Source organism: Otolemur garnettii, unplaced genomic scaffold (genome assembly GCF_000181295.1).
Source record: "Otolemur garnettii isolate 467f Iridium unplaced genomic scaffold, OtoGar3 scaffold00036, whole genome shotgun sequence".
Lineage (NCBI taxonomy): Eukaryota > Metazoa > Chordata > Mammalia > Primates > Galagidae > Otolemur > Otolemur garnettii.
The window spans coordinates 9,876,856-9,886,002 of NW_003852431.1; positions in this window are offsets into that span (position 1 = coordinate 9,876,856).

Sequence of the window (9,147 nt, forward strand, 5' to 3'; positions counted from 1 at the left end):
CCATCCTCCAGATTGGCTTTCTAAGCCCTAATATTACCTCCTGTCTGGTTAAAGTCATTTATTACACATTCTACTGTGAATAAAATTTGTAATTCTTGGATTGGCACCAGCGGCCCTCTTGCCTTTGTTTGCCCCTCAGGCTTGCTTTCGAGCACATCATTTCTTAGACCCTTTATTCCCCTCTCACAGCACCGGCTGCGGTGCCCCTGACAAACCAGCCTATTTCACACCTCTGTGCTTCTGCTCACTTTGCTGATATGCCCCTCTGTTTCCCTCGCTGATGCAAGGGTGACTCTTCCCGAAAGACGACTGCTCCCTTTTGAAGATAAAGATCCATCATTACATGGTCTGTGACGGCTTCTTCTCTCACCTCAGGACTCTATATGGCACCAAACCTGTACACCTAACAATCGGGCACATTTATTTATTTCCACTCCATAGTAATTTCCCATTGCTTTATGTTTATCAATTCTGCATAAAAATAAATTAGGTTTAGAGCTTATCCTAGGAGAGGATTAGCAGGTGCTACAGAAATGCTATAGGAGGAGTGATAGTTTATGGATTTCTGACAGTGTGAACAGTTATATTACACTGTTAGCATGTGACCACGATGTTAAACACGCTTCCAATACTACTCAGAGGTGCTGCCTGTCTAATACAGGTCTAAACATTCTCACACACTAACTGCATGTGAGTGTGAGACCAGTCTGCAGGCATCACCCATAATATTTTTGTTATTTAGTACTTTTTCTATTCATCCTTGTCCAATTCTTTTCATTACTTGGATAAGATTTCTTATTTTTGATAATTCCATTAAATTATTTTTTACATTACATTTAAGTGGAACTGGTATCATGCTGTCACAGAAATAAGATGATGATTTGAGAATTAAAAAGAATTTCAATGTGCAACACAGCACAAAATAGGATATAATCATTTTAGTTTGCTTTTGACAGATGTGTAAAGCAATTTCATGCTATCCTGTTTTCTCCCGTCAGTTTTATAAGAAAGTGAGCTCTACTGGTAATTGGTAACCTTTGGTATTTATCTCATCATTTTCTTTGAAATGATGTATTTTCATCAAACATTTTGCCTAATTAAATGTTCCTTATCTAACACCCCCAGTTCAATTCCAAAGAATAGATATTTTCACCATTTTCTGTACTGTGATCAATTTGCATTATGACATGATAAGCCTAATTATCCTGTATTATTTGGGTTGACATTATGTATACATACAAATTATTTTCCACCATTAATTTCTTAATATCCTTCTAGTAGGACACATGACTAGTACCCACTAGAGGCTTCTTTTGTTTCCTATGGGGGTAGGAGGAAAAGGAATAAAAAGAGAGAACAAGAGAGAGAGGAGAGGGTAGCAGGAGGGAGAGAGAGAAAGATGGAGGAGAAAGGGAGAGATAAAAGGAGCTTAGGACATACTCAGTCTGATTCTATTAAGTTTTGTGTTTGTTTTTAAGATTCTCAAATTTTCCTAAATGTCTTAGCAATGTACAAAGGAAATTATTTTTAACCTTTGCATTTAAACACGGTGAGCTGTGACAATACATTTTCTAAGATGAAATTATCTTTCATTTATTTCACAGACCATGTGTAGTCACATGAAAGTCCTAAACAAAAACAAATACATTCTCATAATATATTCTTTATTTTTTACATTAAGCAAATGCAAACTTCACTTCAACTAATTGATGTCTTTATATTGGCTGATACATCTTGCTAAATACTACTTATATTTGAGATTTAGACTAATAATTTTCTTTGGGGTACAGTCTTTTTCAGGTTTTAATACTGTAACTCTTGTGCTTATTTTATTAAAGTATAAGTAGAAAGATTTTCTTCTTTTTTTTATATGTACCAGAAGAGTTTCAATAGCATTGAAACAGTAGTGTGAATAGCATTTGTAAGCCTCCATGTCGTTTTGAGAAGGATGCTCTTTGGTAACCCTCTGCTTCTCATACAGTCTTGCTCTTTTAGATTTTCTATATCAGCTTTGGCCAGTTTGGAAAGATTTAATTACCTGAAAAGTTCTCTACTTCATGTATATTTTCACGTTTATTTGTGCAGGGCTGAACAAAGTCATCTCACAGGAATATTTTAATTTTCTGTGCATCTGTAGTTGTTTCCCCACTCGCATTTTTTACTCATTATGTATGCTCTGTAACTCTTTCCCTGAGAATTTTTGGTAAATATTTATTCATCTTATTGTATCCTCTGTTAATATCCAATTCTTTGAATTAATTCAATGTGCTACCACTTTCTGTTTACTATGTAATTGATAAAATCTTGCTTGTTGTATTTATTAATTTTCTTTATACTTAGTTTTCTAAGATACTTTTCTATGCCCTTCCTTATTTAGTTTAATAATGATTCTATTTATTTTCATCCTTTCAGATGAACTGTGTTTTTAAGACAATGGATTTTTCTAGCTTTCTTTGAATGTTGACTTGAATTTATCTAAAATCATTTGATATGGAACATTTTTATGTTGTCATCTTCTAGCTCGCCTTTATTTTAACATTAAGTTTTATGAGGGCTTTTTTTCCTGTTTGTGATATTAGAGCATTGGAATCTAATGACGTGTACATTACCGCTGAATATACAGAAAATTTTGTAAATGTTCCACAGATACTTTGGAAGATATTTTTCATTTTTAGGATATAGAGTTAAATGCATAATTATCAGATTATATTCAGTTTTATTTAGGCCTCTCATCATTTAGGTATATTTATTTACATGAACGTTTTTAAGTGAGGAATAGATTTATTTGTTGATTGTTTGGCTTTTGTAATAATCAAAATATTAAGGGGAAACAAACATTTTTTGTTTCATAGATAGTTTAATAATGCTTTAGCCAGGGTTAGAAGAATACCCATCGCCTGAATAGTGTTCATTATACCTGTTACACAGGTTTTTACCCAGCCCCTCATCCTGCTTGCCTCCTTCTAGATTTCCAATGATTTTTACTTATTTCTGTGCCCATGCAAGACCATCAATTAGTTACAAATTATTAGGGAGCACATGTGGTATTTATTTTACCATTCCTGAGATATATTACTTGGGATAATGGTCTCTAGTTGTAGAGACTAGAGACCAGTAATTTGGATAGATTACTGCAAATGACATTATTTTATTCACTTTTGTGGCTGAGTAATACTCCATGATATATGTATGTACATGTTACAGGAGGAATGATAGTATGTATGTACATATATCATGGAGAGTATATATATATATGTACCCCACAATTTGTTAATCCTCGCATGAACTGATGGGCACTTGAGTCGATTCTACCATTTTGCAATTGTGAATTGTGCTGGAATAAACATTCAAATGGTGTCTTTTTGATAAAATAACTTCTTTCCATTTGGATAGATACCTAGTAATGGTGTGCTACAATGGATGGTAGGTTTACTATTAATTCTTTGAGAAATCATGATGCTGTTTTCCATGGAGGTTGAACTAGGAGAAGAATTTATGACTGAGACCTCAATGGCAATCAGAACAACCACAAAAAAAATAAATAACTAAGACTTGATTAAATGAAAAACGTCTGCACAACAAAGGAAATAATCAACACAGCAAATGGGAGACAACCTATAATTTGGGAGAAAATATTCACAAGTCATACATCCAATAAAGAACTAATGCACATAGCCAGAATCTACAAGGTACTCAAACAAATCAGCAAGAAAAACAACAAGCAACTCCATTAAAAAGTGGGCAAAAGATATAAACAGAAGTTTTTTTTAAAAAAGACCGATGGCCAAGAAACATGAAAAAATGCTTGGTGTCACTAATCATCAGGAAAGTGCAAATTAAAACCACAGTGACATGTTACTTTACCCCTGTCAACATGACTTTTATTAAAAAGTCCAAAAACAATAGATGATGATGTGGATGTAGAAGGGAAAATTTATTCACTCGAACTTTTATTAATTGAGAGAAGTAAATTAGATTTCACTATCACTGATACTTTTACATTGTATTTTTTTATAATTGTGGCTTACTCCATTTTATACTAATGTTATTTGGAGAAGAAAATTTTATAATTATTTGATTTTTACTATGGACTCCTTGTCATTACAATATTAATTTGTCAGTTTTTTCTGAATAGAATTCTTGCTTTATTTGTATTATTTGCCTGTTTTGTTAGTTTCTTTGTTTTTGGTTGTTGATTTTATATTCTGCAACTTTTCTAAATTTGCTTGTTAGTTCCAACAATTTTTTTTTTGTCTTTAGTATTTTCTACATATATAATATTTTTACCTGCAGAGATAATTTTACTTCTTACTTATATATTTGGAGTGTTGTTTATTTCTTTTTCTTACCTAATTCTCTACTAAGATTTCTAGTACTATGTTGTGTAAAAGTGGCAAGAGTGGATATCCTTGTATTATTCTTGTTCTTAGAAAAGAGCTTCTTTTTTCCCCTCTGATCATGATGTTAACTTAAGGCTTGCCATATATGGCCTTTAATGTGTTGAAGTATATTCCTAAATTGTTGAACCTTTTTTTAATCAGGAAAGAATGTTGAATTTTTTCAAAGGCTTTTTCTGTGTAAATTATGTTGTTTTTTTCCCCTCTATTTTGTTTATGGAGTGTATCACATTCATATTTTGCCAATGTTGAACCAGTTTTGCTTCCCAAGGATCAATCCCACTTGGTCAATGAATATAATTCTTTTAAAATGCTTTTGAGTTAAGCTTGCAATATTTCATTGAAGACTTTTGCATCTATATTCATTAGGTATTTTGACTTGTAGTTTTCTTTTCTTGTGATGTGTTTATCTGGCTTTAGTATCAGGGTTCAGGGTGATGTTGGCCCCATAAAATGAGTTTGGAGATGTTCTTCCTTCTTCTTCGGAAGAGTTTAAGATTGGATTTAATTTTTTTTTTTTTTGAATGTTTGGTAGAATTCACCTGTGAAACCATCTGATCCTCAACTTTTCTTTCTTGGGAGACGTTATACTGAGTCAATCTCTTTAATTGTTACTATTTTGTTCGGGTTTTCTATTTCTTCTTGATTCAATCTTTGTATTTTGTAATTTTCTGGGAATGCATTCATTTCTTCTAACTGGGTTCTTTATATTGATTACATGAGGTATATTTGCTCTGAACTGGCAGAGGTTTGTGTTCAGATTGGCCAAGGAAGTCATCTGGGTTAGTAGTTTTCTTGATGGTATGGAACGAAGTTCATTAGTATGACCTAAGCTATGTGTAAGTGTATAAGTTGTTTTCTTCTTCTTCACATTCACAAAAGGCAGTAGCTCCAAACTTAGTGACTCTCCACTACCCTGCAAAAGTCATCTCCTGTGTGTGTCCCTAATTAATAGGTCCTTCTCCTCCTTACTAGTACGAAGGGCCTCCAGACTTTCTGTCAGTCCCTGAATCCTGCTCCTTTATTTGCAGTAAAGAGATTTCATACTACTTCTTTCATTTCACACATATAATGTACATATATAAAAGTTACCATTTGCTGAACCAGTTATTAAAATTCCCAATTTAGAATTCAAAAATGAAATGAATATTTTATTAGCAGCTCCCTGGCTACTTCAAAAGCTGGTAGAATATTTTGATTATTTGGGCAAGGCTGCCATGATTCATTAACAGAATATCTCCACCTTTATAGAGAAGCCTTGATGAGATATAAAGGCATTGATTTCTCCCTGTAACAGGGCTGTAGATTCACTGGTTCCCTAGACACACATTTTACTCTCAGATATATGTCACCAATATGTTTCTCTTTATATTATGATGGTTATTTTCTATCAAAAACTTCCACACTATTACAGACAGAACTGGGAAACCTTTCATTAAATGTTATTGTGCTCATCTTACCAACTTCATCTTCATATTCTATTTCTATGATTTTTATTCATTTTCCTCTATTTTGAACATATGAAGAACTTGAAGAAAAGTCAGAAAGTGGGTTTCTTTAGTCCTGACCAAAGGCCCCTCGCTAAATAAAAATGACTTTAAAAAGATGGGAAGGCGGAGAGGAGAGAGAAGGGGGTGTGGCAAGCTCTCACCTATCAGGTACAATGCAGGGTATGTGGCCCACCTCCTGGGTGAAGGGCTCAACTACAACTTGCGCTTTTACTTAACAAATGCAAACAACATAATCTAATTGTATGTAGCCTTATATTAATCCAAAATTTAAAAACAAAAACTTCCCTCCCTCTGGAAATCTTGCCTGATTCATTCCTTAGTCTCTGACTTGAAATTCTTTCTCTAGATAGTTTGTAATAAAAATATGAAAACTGTGTGAAAAGTGCACATGTGCTTTTAATTCTATGTCTTAGTTTTTTAGCTTTTGCAGCTGCCTAAACTCTGGGAAGGAGAGTGATGGGGAGGTGAGAAAGAGCGGAAGTTATTTTCCTCTTGTTTTCAGTTACTCAGAGGGTTTGCTTCACAAAACCTGCCTATTTTTTTTTTCTAGCTATGACAGTAAAACAAACAAACAAAATGTCCCAACACTAATATTTTATCAGAGATTACATATTTTTATTTTAAAGCTTCATAAAAGGATATACTTAAAAGGAGATTCTCAGTTCAGTAGTTTGGTGTTTTTTTGGTTTTTTTTTTTTTTTTTTTTTTTGGCAGTTTTAGCCGGAGTCAGTCTTAAACCCGCCTGGTAAATGGGGCTGGTGCCCTATTCCTTGAGCCACAGGCGCCACCCTGGGTTTGTTTTTGTTAAGTGGCCTTGCCATTCGTTAAATTAAGATAGCACAGAAGATGACATAGCATAAAAGAGAGCAGGACGTATGATGTCTGTTGCTCCATGGGAACTCAGTAATGATGAAAAGGTCAGAATGTTTTTAACAAAGATGGCTCCACATTTCTCCACTGCAGGCCCCGGCCTTTGCTAATAGGAACAAGCCTAATTTTAGCAACCAGGTTGTCCCTCACTATGGTTTTAACCTTTTCAGGGGATTTTTAAATATTTTTTTGCATTTAGCCAGAAGTTCTAAAATGAAGTCCCCTTATTTTAGCAAAAAGTCACACAGATAGTCTGATGCCCCATCTTTTGATGAGTGGACAACAGATGCTATCATTTTCAAAGTTAATTTTACTGCTGGAAAATGACTAAAGTATGGATGGAAACAAAAATATTTCCCGAAGTTTGCTCCATGGGAAGTCTGAAATATTGTGATGCTTCTCCTAAATGCTTGACCACAGTGCTTCTATCAAATTTCTGACCTTTATTCAGAAACTTGAGCAACTGAAATAGTAATAATCATACATTCTGTGTATATGGAAACTGCCTCGGAATCGAACTGCGATCAACAAGAGCACATTATCAACCGTTCTCTTGTTTCATTTGGTGAGAAAGGGGTATAACATTTCTTATAAGAGAGGAGAGGTTGTAGCACTTGCCAGTGTTATTTGATGAAATGCCAAAGGCCACATTTAGCTACATTGATAAGTTGTCTCTGCCTATCCACTCCTTCACCACCTGTGTGTGCCCATTACCTTCTCTCTGGTGCAAGGGATGCATCTGGCACAGGGGTGGGCTGGGGCATGATCCTCAGGGGGTTTGAATTTCCAGAGGGCTTCCCTTACACACTTTCTAAGATTAATAGCTAATTACTCCCTTCCTTTTCACTCCTTCCTCAACCAAAGTGACTTTTCAGATTTCCTACTACATTAGAGAGTGCAGTTGGGATTTGGAAAACAGGGAGATAGAGGAAAATGTTTTGCAAGTGGCAGAAATGAATTTGACTCACAATTTGCTCATGTGCCAGGCCCTGTTTTTCTTTATACTATAGATACAGGGGAATATCCAGTTCTGTTTGTTGCTTTTCAAGCTGTAGCCCCTTTAAGACCTCAACTCTGGAAGGCTGCCTCCCACTCTGATTCTAGAGTGTTTCTGTCAAAGAAAATACCGTCACCCACACCCACATACATACCAACATGCTTTTATTAGTTTGTTTTGTTACTCCAAACTTCTCTGCTTCATTGGTCTAGAAATCAGAATCCTATTATCGCTTAATATCTGTTTATTTGCTTTTGGAGGACGCTCATATCCATTTTAGTTTATGCTTGGCTTTACATAAAAGGGGAAAAACAAAATTTACTCCTGAATTTGTTTTATTCTTAAGCTAGAGGAAAAGTTAAGTGCACCCGGTAGCCTTGATCCTATTCAAGGAAACTATGATAGCATCCAAAGCATTGCCCTGATTTTATTAGCAATTTAATTTTATTACTTAATGCTCTCCATTATGAAATTTTTGCTGAGAATGAGCTTTCCTATGACCATGAAAGAAAACGCTAACATTTCTAGTGGACAAGTTATCCTGAGTTCAGTATAACAACTCATAGTTAAACTCTAATATTTTATAGGGAATTTCTAATTAGATGACATATGTTCCTTATTGTTGCTGGCACTTTTGCATCAGCATAAAATGAAATATGCCCATGAATAGGTTTGTTTATCTATTTATAGTAGTATTTTAAAAACTAAACACCTTTAGCTCACCGACTTTTAATGAATTTAGAATTTTATGTATCCAGTTTGTACATGTATCTTATAATCAAAACCAAAACATGAAAAGATATTTTTGAAGCCTTTTAGATTTTAATTTAGATAACTGTATCATTTAAAAGATGCATTAAGCATTTTATAATTGGTGGCAAAATTATTAGGTCAACTTATCTGTTCTACACATTTAGGACCCATTTCTTGATGGCAATTTTACTATTTATTTACTTCTGGTGTAAACGAACATTTGAATCAAAGTTTTGGTCTTTGGTTCAAAATCTTTGAACTCAAATAAAAAGAATAAGCATAAACTTAGATGTGCCCCTCACTTTCCCTCCTTGTCTCTCTTTCTCTCTCATACACTCACACACAGGTGTTTGGACACCACGAAGTTTTGGCCACTTTGGAAGACTTGGTTTCAGGATAGTAACAAGGGCAAACAGCATTCATCTGGAAGAAAATGCTGGTGGCAACAGTAATACTTGGTGGGAGGTCACACTTTGTATAGACTTTCAGTAGAGAATATAGTTAGGTTACTGATGAAGTAAGATTCTTATGGGGTTTGGAAATAAATGTCAACATAAGCAGGAGAACTTAAACATTATTAGTAGGGATATTTCTTACTCTGAAACATTAGAAAAGAATT